The following is a 17,786-nucleotide window of genomic DNA, read 5'->3' as shown; positions in this document are numbered from 1 at the left end:
TGGATCAAAACCTTTTAAAGAGAATAACAAAAGCTCATTAAATTCTCAAGTGAACATGCAGTAGGATATTTATCCGAGTCAAAAAAGTCATTATTTTGCCCATTTACAAAAACCTGACCTGACCATCATAGATGATTGTCAAGTGATTTATAATGCATAACTGGTAATATTTTTGTAACAAATGATTTATGGGTTGGGAGTCAACACTCAGTTAAAAATCCCCTGTATCACCCTTTTCCCGACAATTGAAAAACCTAAAAAATAAAAAATAAAAAGTGTTTACAATCCCTAAAAAATACAGATACTTTTTGGAATTATCTTTCTCTACATTTGTGCATTGTGCATTTCTATTTTAGATTTATACTTTTTTCTTAAATCAAAACTTGATTTTTCACTTTCCCTTTATCTCGTAAACAAAAAAGAGATAAAAGGCAAATAGATCACAACAAAATGAAAATTTTAGAGTTTATGTAAGGAAAAAATTTAAAGCAATAACAAATGTAAGTAAAGAAAATTTAGTCACACACCACAAATGAACACAAAAGTTTTGTTATCCAAGTTTGGGAAATCCCACTAGTTCAACCCTAATGGTATGGAGTTTTATAAGAAAGAGATTCTTCTATACCTGTTTTAAAAAAATGGATATGATTGCTTGAAACATGTTAAAGATGCAAATGACCTATGGATCCGAACATTTTAAAGATAATAATAAACGCTCATTAAATTCCTAAGTGAACGTGCCGTGGGATATTTACCCGAGTCAAACAAGTCATTATTTTTCCCAATTACAACAAGCTAACCAGACGATCATAGATGTTTCAAAAGTGATTCATCATGCGTAACAGGCTATATTTTTGTAACAAATGGCTTATGGATTGGAAGACAACACTCAATTAAAAATCCCTGCCTCTCCCTTTTCCAGACGATTGCAAAACCTTATATATAAAAACTAAAAAGATTTTACAATCCCTAATAATTACAGACAGTTTTTGGAATTTTCTCTCTCTGCATTTGTGCATTGTGCATTTGAATTTAAGATGTATACTTTTTTCTTGAATCAAAACTAGAGTTTTCACTTTCCCTTCATCTCATAAAAAAAAGAGATAAAAGGCAAATAGGTCATCAAAAATGAAAATTTTAGCATCCATATATGGAAAAATTTTAAAGCAATAAAAAATGTATGTAAACAAAATTTTTCACTCACCAAAAATGAACACAAAAGTTTTGGTATCCAAATTTGTGAAATTTCACTAGATCAACCCTCATAGCTTTGAATTTTATAAGAAAGAGATTTTTCTACACATGTTTTAAAATATGGATATGCATACTTGAAACAAGTTAAAGATGCAAACGACCATTGGATCCAAACCTTTTAAAGAAAATAAAAACGCCCATTAAATTCTCAAGTGAACGTGCGGTGGGATATTTATCCGAGTCAAACAAGCCATTATTTTGCCCATTTACAAAAAGAAGACCTGACGATCATTGATGATTGTAAAGTGATTTATCATGTGTAATGGGTTATATTTTTGTAAGGAATGACTTATGGATTGGGAGTCAACACTCAGTTAAAAATCCTCCGCCCCACCCTTTTCCCGACGATTGCAAAACCTAATAAATAAAAACTAAAATGTGTTTAAAATCCCTAAAAAATATAGACACTTTTTGGAATTATCTTTCTCAAAATTTGTGCATTGTGGTTTTCCATTTTAGATGTATACTTTTTTCTTAAATCAAATCATGAATTTTCACTTTCCCTTCATCTCGATAACAAAAAAGAGATAAAAGGAAAATAGATCACAACAAAATGAAAATTTAAGAGTTTACGTGTGGAAAATATTTAAGGCAATAAAAAATTTAAGAAAAGAAAATTTATACACACACCACAAATGAACACAAAATTTTTGCTATCCAAGTTTGGGAAATCCCACTAGTTCAACCCTAATAGGATGGAGTTTTATAAGAAAGAGATTTTTCAACACATGTTTTAAAAAATGGATATGCATGCTTGAAACATGTTAAAGTTTCAAATGACCTATGCATCCAAACCTTTTTAAGAGAATAACAAACGCTCATTAAATACTCAAGTGAACGTGCGGTGGGATATTAACACGAGTTAAACAAGACAATATTTTGCCCATTTACAAAAAACTGACCTGACGATCATAGATGATTCTAAAGTGATTTATCATGTGGAAGGGGCTATATTTTTTTAAGGAATGACTTATGGATTGGAAGTCAATACTCATTTAAAAATCCTCGTCCTCCCCCTTTTCCCACCGATTGCAAATCCTAATATATAAAAACTACAAAGATTTAACAATCCCTAAAAATTACAAACACTTTTTTGAATTTTCTCTCTCTACATTTGTGAATTGTACATTTCCAATTTATATGTATACTTTTTTCTTAAATCAAAACTCGTGTTTTCACTTTCCCTTCTTCTCATAGAAAAAAATAGATAAAAGGCAAATTGGTCGTACAAAATGATAATTTTTTAGTTTATGTATGAAAATAATTTAAAGCAAAGATAAATATATGTAAACAAATTTTTTTCACATACAAAAAATGAACACAAAAGTTTTGTTATCCAAATTCAGGAAATTCCACTAGTTCAACCCTCATAGGATAGAATTTTATAAGAAATAGATTTTTCTACACTTGATTTAAAAAATGGATATGCAAGATTGAAACATGTTAATGATGCAAATGACCTATGGATCAAAACCTTTTAAAGAGAATAACAAACGCTCATTAAATTCACTAGTGAATGTGCGGGGGGATGTTTACCCACGTCAAATAACCCATTGTTTTGCACATTTACAAAAAGTTGATATGACGATCATAAATGATTGTAAAGTGATTTATCATGCGTAACGGGCTATATTTTTGTAAGGAATGATTTCTGGATTGGGAGTCAACACTCAGTTAAAAATCCCCCGCCTCCCCCTTTTCCCGACGATTGTAAAACCTAATATATAAAAACTAAAAAAAGTTTACAATCATTTAAAATTAGAGACACTTTTTGGAATTATCTCTCTCTACATTTGTGCATTGTGCATTTCAATTTTAGATTTATAATTTTTTCTTAAATTAAAACTTGAGTATTCACTTTCCCTTCTTCACGTAAACAAAAAACAGATAAAAGGCAAATATATCACAAAAAAAAAAACTTTAGAGTTTATGTATGGAAAGAATTTAAAGAAATAACAAAATTTAAGTAAATAAAATTTTTTCACACACCATAAATGAACACAAAAGTTTTGTTATCCAAGTTTTGGTAATTCCATTAGTTCAACCCTAATAGCTTGGAATTTTTTAAGAGAGAGATTTTTCTACACATGTTTTAAAAAATAGATATGCATGCTTGAATCATATTAAAGATGCAAATGACTTATGGATCCAAACCTTTTAAAGAGAATAAAAAACACACATTAAATTCTCAAGTGAACGGGTTGTGGGATATTTACCCGAGTCAAACAAGCTATTATTTTGCCCATTTACAAAAAGCTGACCTAACGATCACAGATGATTGTGAAGTGATTTATCATGCATAACAGGGTATATTTCTGTATGGAATGACTTATGGATTTGGAGTCAATACTCAGTTAAAAATCCCCCGCCTCCCCTTTTTCCCGACGATTGCAAAACCTAATATATAAAAACTAAAAAGAGTTTACAATCCCAAAAAAGAACAAACACTTTTTGGAATTATCTCTCTCTACATTTGTGCATTGTGCATTTCCATTTTAGATGTATACTTTTTTCTTAAATCAAAACTTGAGTTTTCATTTTCCCTTACTCTCGTAAACAAAAAAGAGATAAATGGCAAATAGATCACAACAAAATGAAAATTTTAGAGTTTTTTTATGGATAAAATTTAAAGCAATACAAATGTATGTTAAGAAAATTTATTCACACACCACAAATGAAAAAAAAAGTTTTGTTATCAAAGTTTTGGAAATTCCATTAGTTCATCCCTAATAGCTTGGAGTTTTATAAGAAAGAGATTCTTCTACACATGTTTAAAAAATGGATATTCATGCTTGAATCATGTTAAAGATGCAAATGAATTATGGATCCAAACATTTTAAAGAGAATAATTAACGCTTATTAAATTCTCAAGTGAACGGGCCGTGGGATATTTACCCGAGTCAAACAAGCCATTATTTTGCCCATTTACAAAAACCTAACCTGATGAGCATAGATGATTCTAAAGTAATTTATCATGCATAATGGGCAATATTTTATTATGGAATGGTTTATGGATTGGAAGACAACACTCAGTAAAAAATCCATGCCTCCCCCTTTTCCCGACAATTGCAAAACCAAATATATAAAAACTAAAAAGATTTTACAATCCTTAAAAATTACAGACACTTTTTTGAATTTTCTCTCTCTGCAATTGGGCATTGTGCATTTGAATTTTAGATGTATACTTTTTTCTTAAATTAAAACTTGAGTTTTCACTTTCCCTTCATTTCATAAAAAAAAAGAGATAAAAGGCAAATAGGTCGTAAAAAATGAGAATTTTGGAGTTCATGTATGGAAAAAATTTAAATAAATAATAAATTTATGTAAACAAAATTTATTCACACACCTAAAATGAACACATAAGTTTTGGTATCCAAATTTGTGAAATTCCACAAGATCAACCCTCATAGTTTGGAATTTTATAAGAAAGAGATTTTTCTACACATGTTTTAAAATATGAATATGCATTCTTGAAACATGTTAAAGATGCAAATGACCTTTGGATCCAAACCTTTTTAAAGTGAATAACAAACGCCCATTAAATTTTCAAGTGAACGTGCGGTGGGATATTTATCCGAGTCAAACAAACCATTATTTTTCCCATTTACAAAAAGCTGACCTTACGATCATAGATGATTCTAAAGTGATTTATCATGTGGAACGGGCTATATTTTTTGTAAGGAATGACTTATGGATTGGAAGTCAACACTCAGTTAAAAATCCCCGCCCTCCCCCTTTTCCCGACGATTGGAAACCTAATATATAAAAACTAAAAATATTTAATAATCCCTAAAAATTACAAACACTTTTTGGAATTTTCACTCTCTACATTTGTGAATTGTACATTTCCATTTTATATGTATACTTTTTTATTAAATCAAAACTTGTGTTTTCACTTTCCCTTCAACTCATAGAAAAAAAAAGAGGTAAAAGGCAAATAGGTCATACAAAATGATAATTTTAGAGTTTATGTATGGAAAAAATTTAAAGCAAAGATAAATGTATGTAAAAAAAATTTATTCACACACAAAAAATGAACACAAAAGTTTTGCTATCCAAGTTTGGAAAATTCCACTAGTTCAACCTTCATAGGATGGAATTTTATAAGAAAGAGATTTTTCTACACATGTTTTAAAAAATGGATATGCAAGCTTGAAACATGTTAAAGATACAAATGACTTATGGATGAAAACCTTAAAAAGAGAATAAAAACGCTCATTAAATTCACAAGGGAATGTGCGGTGGGATATTTACCCATGTCAAACAACCCATTGTTTTGTACATTTACAAAAACCTGATATGACGATCATAAATGATTGTAAAGTGATTTATCCTACGTAACGGGCTATATTTTTGTAAGGAATGACTTCTGGATTGGGATTCAACACTCAGTTAAAAATCCCCTATCTCCCCCTTTTTCCCGACGATTGCAAAACCTAATATATAAAAACTAAAAAGAGTTTACAATCCCTTAAAATTAGATACACTTTTTGGAATTATCTCTCTCTACATTTGTGCATTGTGCATTTCAATTTTAGATGTATACTTTTTTCTTAAATTAAAACTTGAGTTTTCACATTCCCTTCTTCTCGTAAACAAAAAACAGATAAAAGGCAAATAGATCACAACAAAATGAAAATTTTCGAGTTTATGTATGGAAAGAATTGAAAGCAATAACAAATGTAAGCAAATAAAATTTATTCACACACCACAAATGACCACAAAATTTTTTTTATCCAGGTTTGGGAAACTCCACTAGTTCAACCCTAATAGCTTTGAGTTTTATAAGAGAGAGATTTTTCTACACATGTTGTAAAAAATGGATATGCATGCTTGAAACATGTTAACGATGCAAATGACCTATGGATCCAAACCTTTTAATGCGAATAACAAACGCTCATTAAATTCTCAAGTGAATGTGCGATGGGATATTTACCCGAGTCAAACGAACCATTATTTTGCCCATTTACAAAAAAATTACCTGAAGATCATAGATGATTTTAAAGTGATTTATCATGCGTAATGAACTATATTATTTTAAGGAATGACTTATGGATTTGGAGTCAACACTCAGTTAAAAATCCTCTGCCTCCCCCATTTCCTGTCGATTGTAAAATCTAATATATAAAAACTAAATATAGTTTTAAATTTCTAAAAATTATAGACACTGTTTAGAATTATCGCTCTCTACATTTGTGCATTGTGCATTTCCATTTCAAATGTATACTTTTTTTTAAAATCAAAACTTGAGTTTTTACTTTTCCTTCATCTCGTAAACAAAAAAGAGATAAAAGGAAAATAGATCACAACAAAATGAAAATTTTAGAGTTTATGTATGGATAAATTTTTTAGCAATAAAAAATGTAAATAAAGAAAATTTATCCACACATTCAAAATGAACACAAAAGTTTTGTTATCCAAGTTTGGGAAATTCCACTAGTTCACCCCTCATAGCTTGGAATTTTATAAGAAAGAGATTTTTCTGCACATGTTTAAAAAAATAGATATGCATGCTTGAAATATGTTAAAGATGCAAATGACCTATGGATCCAATGTTACGGACTCAATAACACTGAGTCATCTACTTTACTTTTATTATTTACGTTGCTTTTAATTTCGAATTTTGTTGATTTGTAATAAGACTTAAAGGTAGCAGTAGAATTGGGTTTTATAACCCTAACCTATGTTGATGTTAATTACCCTATTTAAGGGGTAAGGAAGGAGAAATAAATCAAGTTCGGAATTAGCATAAACTAGGGTAATTTAGGTTCCTTCTAGGCTCTCAATTCTAGGGTTCTTGATGTGATCTCTCTTGGGGGTTTGCTGCATCCATTGGGGAGTCTTTGAGGAGATCTTGGAAGGAAAAGGAAGAGGAATTACCTTTCTCTTTCGAGCTACAAGAGAAGGTCATCTCTTTCACGAAAATTCCAGAAAGGGTTGGCATGAGCTAACCAGGAAGGAGGACGAATTCTGGTTGCTGGATTGGTGTTGACGTCAAGAGGTATTTGCTAATCTTATTCCAAGCATTAAGATTAAATTTATGTTTCTTTTTTATGTAAGGAACCAGTGCTGCATGAAATTGGAAACCCTACCTTGACGTGAGCCATAAGAAAGGGGGTTCCACGTTGGGGCCTCAAGGAGCTTCCTTGACAAGCAGGGTTCATTCATAATTAAGAAAAGGAAACTCCTTTTCAAGGGGAATGAATTCAGTAAAAGGAAACGGGGTTGTTCTTGTGTCATTGCAGAAAGTAAAACTCTCTAGACGTGAATCATAAAAGAGGGGTTTCATATCTAAGTGCTTAAACAGTCCTTTAACTTGCTGGTTGCATCTATAATTTAAAAAAGGAAAATCCCTTTCAATCCTAACGTGAAAAGAGAAGTATAAGAGAGTTCCTTTCACAAAAACGTGATAAGAAACCCTCAAACAGTGTTGGATTCATATTCAACTTCCGAGTTACTAGATCCATGGCTAGGGACGGTAACATCCAAACCTTTTAATGAGACTAACAAGTGCTCATTAAATTCTCAAGTGCAAGTGTGGTGGGATATTTACCCGAGTCAAACAATCCATTATTTTGTCCATTTACAAAAAGCTGACCTACCAATCATAGATGATTGTAAAGTGATTTATCATGCGTAATGGGCCATATTGTTTTAAGGAATGACTTTTGGATTGGGAGTCATCACTCAGTTAAATATCCCACACCTCCCTCTTTTCCTGACGATTGCAAAACCTAATATATAAAAACTAAAAAAATTTTACAATCCCTAAAAAATACAGACACTTTTTGGAATTATCTCTCCCTACATTTATGCATTGTGCATTTCCATTTTAGATGTATACTTTTTTCTTAAATCAAAACTTGAGTTTTCCCTTTCCCTTCATCTCTTAAAAAAAAAAGAGATAAAAGGCAAATAGATCACAACAAAATCAAAACTTTAGAGTTTATGAATGGAAAAAATTTAAAGCAATAAAAAATTTAAGTAAAGAAAATTTATTCACACACCACAAATAAACACAAATGTTTTGTTATTCAAGTTTCGTAAATTCCACTAGTTCAACCCTAATAGCTTGGAATATTAAACGAAAGAGATTTCTCTACACATGTTTTAAGAAATGGATATGCATGCCGGAAACATAATAAAGATGTAAATGACCTAGGATCCAAACCTTATAAAGAGAATAAAAAACGCTCATTAAGTTCTCAAGTAAACATGCGGTGGGATATTTACCCGAGTCTAACAAGCCATTAATTTGCCCATTTACAAAAAGATGACCTAACTATCGTAGATGATAGAAAAGTGATTTATCATGCGAAAGGGGCTAAATTTTTTTAAGGACTTATGGATTGGGAGTCAACACTCAAATAAAAATCCCCCGCATCCCCCTTTTCCCGATGACTGCAAAACCAAATATATAAAAATTAAAAAGAGTTTACAATCTCTAAAAATTACAGACACTTTTTGGAATTATCTCTCTCTACATTTGTGCATTGTGAATTTCCATTTTAGATGTATACTTTTTTCTTAAATGAAAACTTGAGTTTTCACTTTTCCTTCATCTCGTAAACAAAAAGCAGATAAAAGGCAAATAGATCACCACAAAAAGAAAATTTTAGAGTTTATGTGTGGAAAACGTTTAAAGCAATAACAAATGTAAGTAAAGAAAATTTATTCACACACCACAAATGAACACAAAAGTATTGTTATCCAAGTTTGGGAAATTCCACTAGTTCAACCCTATTAGCTTGGAATTTTCTAAGAAAGATATTTTTCTACACATGTTGAAAAAAAAGGATATGCATGCTTGAAACATGTTAAAGAAGCAAATGACCTATGGATCCAAACCTTTTAAAGAGAATAACAAACACTCTTTAAATTCTGAAATTAACGTGCGGTGGGATATTTACCCGAGTCAAACAAGCCATTATTTCACCCATTTACAAAAAGTTGACCTAACGATCATAGATGATTTTAAAGTGATTTTTCATGCCTAACGGGCTATATTTTTGTAAGGAATTACTTATGGATTAGGAGTCAACACTCAGTTAAAAATCCCCGCCTCCCCCTTTTCCCGACGTTTGCAAAACCAATTATATAAAAAGTAAAAAGAGTTTACAATCCCTAAAAATTACAAACACTTTTTGGAATTATCTCTCTATACATTTGTGGATTGTACATTTCCATTTTAGATGTATACTTTTTTCTTAAATCAAAACTTTGAGTTTTCGCTCGCACTTCATCCCATAAATAAAAGATGCAAACATATCACAAAAAAATGAAAATTTTAGAGTTTATGTGTGGAAAAAAATTTAAGCACTAACAAATGGAAGTAAAGAAAATTTATTCACACACCTCAAATGAACACAAAAAATTTTTTATCCAAGTTTGGGAAATTCCACTTGTTCAACCCTAATTGCTTGGAATTTTATAAGAAAGAAATTTTTCTACACATGTTTTAAAAAATGGATATGCATGCTTGAAATACGTTAAAGATGCAAATGACCTATAGAACCAAACCTTTTAAAGAGAATAACAAAAGATCATTAAATTCTCAAGTGAACGTGAAGTGGGATACTTACGCAAGTCAAACAAGCCATTATTTTGCCCGTTTACAAAAAGCAAACCTGACGATCATAGATAATTGTAAATTGATTTATCATGCGTAATGGGCTATATTTTTGCAAAGAATGAATTTTGGATTGGGAGTCAACACCAAGATAAAAATCCCCCTCCCCCTTTTCCAAAGATTAGAAAACCTAATAAATAAAAACTAAAAAGAGTTTACAATCCCATAAAATTACAGACACGTTTTGGAATTATCTCACTCTACATTTGTGCATTGTGCATTTCCATTTTAGATGTATACAATTTTTTTGAATCAAAACTTGAGTTTTTACTTTCCCTTCATCTCTTAAACAAAAAAGAGATTAAAGGCAAAAAGATCACAAAAAAATGAAAATTTTAGAGTTACTGTGTGGAAAAAGTTTAAAATAATAACACATGTAAGTAAAGAAAATTTATTCTCTCACCACAAATGAATACAAAAGTTTTGTTATCCAAGTTTGGGAAATTCCACTAGTTCAACCCAAATAGCTTGGAATTTTATAAGAAAGAGATTTTTCTACACATGTTTTAAAAAATGGATATGCATGCTTGAAACATTTTAAAGATACAAATGACCTATAGAACAAAAACTTTTAAAGAGAACAACAAACGATCATTAAATTCTCAAGTGAACATGCGGTGGGATATTTATGCGAGTCAAACAAGCCATTATTTTGTCCATTTACAAAAAGCTCACCTGACAATCATTGATGATTGTAAAGTGATTTATCATGCATAACGGGATATATTTTTGCAAGGAATGACTTTTGGATTGGGAGTCAACACTCATTTAAAAGTCCCCTACCTCCCCCTTTTCCCGACGATTGCAAAACCTAATATATAAAAACAAAAAAAAGTTTACAATCCCTAAAATTTACAGACACTTTTTGGAATTATCTCTCTCTACATTTGTGCATTGTGCATTTTCATTTTATATGTACACTTTTCTCTTAAATAAAAACTTGAGTTTTCAATTTCCCTTCATCTCGTAAACAAAAAAGAGAAAAATAGATCACAAAAAAATGAAAATTTTATAGTTTTTGAATGGAAAAAATTTAAAGCAATAACAAATATATGTAAATAAAATTTATCCACACACCACAAATGAACACAAAAGTTTTGTTATCAAAGTTTTGGAAATTCCACTAGTTCAACCCTAATAGCTTGGAGTTTTATAAGAAATTTTTTTTCTACACATGTTTTAAATAATGGATATGCATGCTTCAAACATGTTATAGATGCAAATGACCTATAGAACCAAACATTTTAAAGAGAATAAAAAACGCTCAATAAATTCTCAAGTGAACGTGCGGTGGGGTATTTACCCGAGTCAAACAAGACATTATTTTTTCCATTTATAAAAGGCTGACATGAAAATCATAGATGATTGTAAAGTGATTTATCATGCGTAACGGGCCATATTGTTGTAAGGAGTGACTTTTGGCTTGGGAGTCATCACTCAGTAAAAAATCCCCTACCTCCCCCTTTTCCCAACGATTGCAAAACCTAATATATAACAACTAAAAAGAGTTTACAATCCCTAAAAATTATAGATACTTTTTGGAATTATCTCTCTGTACATTGGTGCTTTGTGCATTTCCATTTTAGATGTATAATTTTATCTTAAATCAAAACTTGAGTTTTCACTTTCCCTTCATCTCAAAAAAAGAGATAAAAGGCAATTAGCTCACAGCAAAATGAAAATTTTAGAGTTTATGTCTGGAAAAAATATAAAGCAATAACAAATGTAAGTAAAAAAAATTTATTCACACACCACAAAGGAACACAAAAGTTTTTTTATCCAAGTTTGGCAAATTCCACTAGTTCATCCCTAATATCTTGGAATTTTATAAGAAAGAGATTTTTCTACACATGTTTTAAAAAATGGATATGCATGCTTGAAACATTTTAAAGATGCAAATGACCTATAGAACCAAACCTTTTAAAGAGAACAACAAACGATCATTAAATTCTCAAGTGAACATGCGATGGGATATTTATGCGAGTCAAAGAAGCCATTATTTTGTCCATTTACAAAAATGCTAACCTGATGATCATAGATGACTGTAAAGTGATGTATCATGTGTAACAGGCTATTGTTTTTCAAGGAATGACTTTTGGATTGGGGGTCAACACTGAGTTAAAAATCCCCCGCCTCCCCTTTTTCGACGATTGTAAAAAGTAATATATAAAACTAAAAATAGTTTACAATACCTAAAAATTACAGACACTTTTAGGAATTATCTCACTGTATATTTGTGCATTGTGCATTTCCATTTTAGATTTATACTTTTTTTTTAAATCAAAACTTGATTTTTCACTTTACCTTCATCTCTTAAACAAAAAATAGATAAAAGGCAAATAGATCACAACAAACTAAAAACTTTAGAGTTTATGTGTGGAAAAAATTTACAGCAATAAAAAATGTAAGTAAATAAAATTTATTCACACACCACAAATGAACAGAAAAGTTTTGTTATCCAAGTTTGGGAAATTCCACTAGTTCAACCCAAATAGCTTGGAATTTTATAAGAAAAAGATTTTTCTACACATGTTTTAAAAAATGGATATGCATGCTTTAAACATTTTAAAGATTCAAATGACCTATAGAACAAAACCTTTTAAAGAGAACAACAAACGATCATTAAATTCTCAAGTGAACATGCGGTGGGATATTTACATGAGTCTAACAAGCCATTATTTTGCCCATTTACAAAAAGCTAACCGGACGATCATTGATGATTGTAAAGTGATTTATCATGTGTAATGGGCTATATTTTTTCAAGGGATGACTTTTGGATTGGGGGTCAACTTTGAGTTAAAAATCCCCCGCTTCCCCCTTTTTTGACTATTGCAAAACCTAATATATAATAACTAAAAAGAGTTTACAATACCTAAACATTACAGACCATTTTTTCGAATATTCCCTCTCTACATTTGGGCATTATGCATTTCCATTTTAGATGTATACTTTTTTCTTCAATCAAAAGTTGTGTTTTCACTTTCCCTTCATCTTGGAAACAAAAAAGAGATAAAAGGCAAATAGATCACAACAAAATGAAAATTTTAGAGTTTATGTATGGCAAAAATTTAAAGCAATAACAAATGTAACTAAAGAAAATTTATTCACACACCACAAATGAACTCAACAGTTTTGTTATCCAAGTTTGGGAAATTCGACTAGTTCAACCATAATAGCTTGGAATTTTATAAGAAAGAGATTTTTCTTCACATGTTTTAAAAAATGGATATACATGCTTGAAACATGTTAAAGATGCAAATGCCCTATGGATCCAAACCTTTTAAAGAGAATAACAAACGCACATTAAATTCTCAAGTGAATGTACGGTGGGATATTTACTCGAGTACAACAACCCATTATTTTGCCCATTTACAAAGAGCTAACTTGACGATCATATATGATTGTAAAAGTGATTTATCATGCGTTACAGGCTATATTTTAGCAAGGAATGACTTTTGGATTGCGGGTCAACACTAAGTTAAAAATCCCCCGCCTCCGTCTTTTCCGACAATTGCAAAACCTAATATATAAAAACTAAAAAGATTTTAAAATACCTAAAAATTACATACACTTCTTGGAATTATCTCACTCTACATTTGTGCATTGTGCATTTCCATTTTTATATGTATACTTTTTTTTGAAATTAAAACTTGAGTTTTCACTTTCCCTTCATCTCTTAAAAATAAAGGAGATTGACTGCGGTGGATATTTACCCGAGTCAAGCAAGCAAATAATTTGCCCATTTAAAAAAAGATGACCAAACGATCATAGATAATTGTAAATTTATTTATCATGCCTAATGGGCTATCTTTTTGTAAGGATTAACTTATGGATTGGGAGTCAACACTGAGTTAAAAATGCCCCGCCTCCCCCTTTTCCCGACGTTTGCAAAACTATTATATAAAAACTAAAAAGAGTTTACAATCCCTAAAAATTATAGACACTTTTTAGAATTATCTCTTTGTACATTTGTGCATTGTACATTTCCATTTTAGATGTATACTATTTTCTTAAATCAAAACTTGAGTTTTCACTTTCCCTCCATCTTGTAAACAAAAAAGAGATAAAAGGCAAAAATATCACAACAAAATGAAAATTTTAGAGTTTATGTACGGAAAAAATTTAAAACAATAATAAATGTAAGTAAATAAAATTTATTCACACACCACAAATGAACTCAAAATTTTTGTTATCCAAGTTTGGTAAACTCCACTAGTTCAACCCTCATAGCTTGGAATTTTATTAGAAAGTGATTTTTTTACACATGTTTTAAAAAAATGATATGCATGCTTGAAATATGTTAAAGATGCAAATCACCAATGGAACAAAACTTTTTAATGAGAATAACAAACGCTCATTAAATTCTCAAGTGAACGCGCGGTGGGATATTTACCGGAGTCAAACAAGTCATTATTTTGCCCATTTACAAAAAGCTTACCTAACGATCATAGATGGTTGTAAAGTGATTTATCATGTGTAACGGGCTATATTTTTGTAAGGAATGACTTATGGATGTGGAGTCAACACTCATTTAAAAATACCCTGCCTGCCCCTTTTCCCAACGATTGCAAAACCTTAAATATAAAAACTAAAAAGAGTTTACAATCCCTAAATTACCACTCTCTACATTTGTGCGTTGTGCATTTCAATTTCAGATGTTTACTTTTTTCTTAAATCAAAACTTTAGTTTTCACTTTCCCTTTATCTCATAAACAAAAAAGACATAAAAGGCAAATAGATCACAACAAAATGAAAATTTTAGAGTTTATATATGGAAAAAATTTAAAGCAATAATAAATGTAAGTAAATATAATTTATTCACATACCACAAATGAACTCAAAAGTTTTGTTATCCAAGTTTGGGAAATTCCAATAGTTCAACACTAATAGCTTGGAGTTTTATAAGAAAGAGTTTTTTCTTCACATATTTTAAAAAATGCATATGCATGCTTCAAACATGTTAAAAATGCCGAACCTTTTTAAAGACAATAACAAATGCTCAATAAATTCTCAAGTGAACATGCAGTGGGATATTTACCCGTGTCAAACAAGCCATTATTTTGCCCATTTAAGAAAAACTGACCTGGAGATTGTAGATGATTGTAAAGTGATTTATCATGTGTAACAGGCTATATTTTTGTAAGGAATGACTTATGGATTGGGGATCAATACTCAGTTAAAAATCTCGCGCCTCACCCTTTTCCCAACTGTTCTAAAACCTAATATATGAAAACTAAAAAGAGTTTACAATCCTAAAAATTACAGATAGTTTTTGCAATTATCTTTCTCTTCATTTGTGCATTGTGCATTTCCAGTTTTGATGTATACTTTTTTCTTAAATCAAAACTTGAGTTTTCACTTTCCCTTACAGTCGTCATTAAAAAAGAGACAAAAGGCAAATAGATCACAAAAAAATGAAAATTTTACAGTTTAAGTATGGAAAAAATTGAAAGCAATAAAAAATGTAAGTAAAGAAAATTTATTCACACCCCACAAATGAACTCAAAAGTTTTGTTATCCAAGTTTTGAAAATTCCACTAGTTCAACCCTAATAGCTTGGAGTTTTATAAGAAAGAGATTTTTCTACACAAGTTTTAAAAAATGGATATGCATGCTTGAAACATATTAAAGATGCAAATGACCTATGGATCCAAACCTTTTAAAGAGAATAATAAACGCTCATTACATTTTCAAGTGAACGTGAGGTGGGATACTTACCCGAGTCAAACAAGCCATTTACAAAAATCTGACCAGCCTATCACAGATGATTGTAAATTGTTTTATCATGCGTAACGGGCTATATTTTTGTAAGGAATGACAAATGGATTTGGAATCAACACTTAGTTAAAAATCCCATGTCTCCCCATTTTCCTGACGATTGTAAAACCTAATAAATAAAAACAAAAAAGTGTTAACAATCCCTAAAAATTACAGAGTCTTTTTGGAATTATCTCTCTCTACATTTGTGCATTGTACAACTTCATGTAAGATGTATACTTTTTTCTAAAATTGAAACTTGAGTTTTCAATTTCCCTTCATCTCGTAAAACAAAAGAGATAAAAGGCAAATAGATTACAACAAATTAAAATTTTAGAGTTTATGTATGAAAATACATTTAATAAAAAACAAATATAAGTAAAGAAAATTTATTCACACACCCCAAATAAACACAAAAGTTTTGTTATCCAAGTTTCGGAAATTCCACTTGTTCAACCATGATTGCTTGGAGTTTTATAGGAAAGAGATTTTTCTACACATGTTTTAAACAATGGATATTCTTGCTTGAAACATGTTTAAGATTCAAATGACCTATCGATCCAAACCTTTTAAACATAATAACAAATGTTACTTAAATTCTCAAGTGAATGTGCGGTGGGATATTTACGCGAGTCAAACAAGCCATTGTTTTTCCCATTTACAAAAAGCTGACCTGACGATCATTGATAATCGTAAAGTGATTTGATATGCGTAACGGGCAATATTTTTGTAAGGAATGACTTATAAATTGGGAGTCGACTCTCAGTTAAAAATCCCCCGCCTCCCCCTTTTCCAGACGATTGAAAAACCTAATATATAAAAACTTAAAAGAGTTTACAATCCCTAAAAATTACAAACACTATTTTGAATTATCTCTCTCTACTTTTGTGCATTGTGCAATTCCATGTTAGATGCATACTTTTTTCTTATATCAAAACTTGAGTTTTCACTTTCCCTTCATCTCTTAAAAATAAAAGATATAAAAGGCAAATAGATCACAACAAAATGAAAATTTTAGAGTTTATGTGTGGAAACAATTTAAAGCAATAACAAATTTAAGTAAAGAAAATTTATTCACACACCACAAATGAACACAAACGTTTTGTTATCCAAGTTTGGTAAATTCCACTAGTTCAACCCAAATAGCTTGGAATTTTATGAGAAAGAGATTTTTCTACACATGTTTTAAAAAATGGATATGCACGCTTGAAACATTTTAAAGATGCAAATGACCTATAGAACCAAACCTTTTAAAGTGAACAAAAAACGATCATTAAATTCTCAAGTGACCATGCGATGGGATATTTACGTGAGTCAAACAAGCCATTGTTTTGCCCATTTAAAAAAAGCTAACCTAACGATCATAGATGATTGTAAATTGATTTTTCATGCGTAACGGGCTATATTTTTGTCAGGAATGACAAATGGATTTAGAATAAACTCTCAATTAAAAATCCCCTGCCTCCCCCTTTTCCCTATGAATGCAAAACCTAATAAATAAAAACAAAAAAATGTTTACAATCCCTAAAAATTACATACACTTTTTGGAATTATCTCTCTTTAAATTTGTGCATTGTGCAATTCCATGTTAGATGTATACTTTTTTTTTAAATCGAAACTTGAGTTTTCATTTTCCCTTCATCTAGTAAAAAAAAAAAAGAGATTAAAGGCAAATAGATCACAAAAAATTAAAATTTTAGAGTTTATGTATTGGAAAAAAATTTAAGCAATAAAAAATGTAAGAAAAGAAAATTTATTCACACGCCACAAATGAACACAAAAATTTTGTTATCCAAGTTTGGGAAATTCCACTAGTTCAACCATAATAGCTAGGAGTTTTATAAGAAAGAGATTTTTCTACACATGTTTTAAACAATGGATATTCACTCTTGAAACATGTTAAAGATTCAAATGACCTATCGATCCATACCTTTTAAACAGAATAGCAAACATTAATTAAATTCTCAAACGAACGTGTGGTGGGATATTTACTCGAGTCAAACAAGCCATTATTTTGCCCATCTACAAAAAACTGACCTGACGATCATAGATGATTGTAAAGTGATTTATCGTGCATAACGGGCTATATTTTTTCAAGGAAAGACTTATGGATTGGGAGTCAACACTCAGTTAAAAATCCCCCGCC

This window comes from Aristolochia californica, unplaced genomic scaffold (assembly GCF_029961685.1).
Source record: "Aristolochia californica isolate CCGP_79_NKW_82.1479 unplaced genomic scaffold, dmAriCali1.0.hap1 SCAF_3, whole genome shotgun sequence".
In the NCBI taxonomy this organism is placed as follows: Eukaryota; Viridiplantae; Streptophyta; class Magnoliopsida; order Piperales; family Aristolochiaceae; genus Aristolochia; species Aristolochia californica.
Note: the sequence above shows the minus strand (reverse complement) of the source record.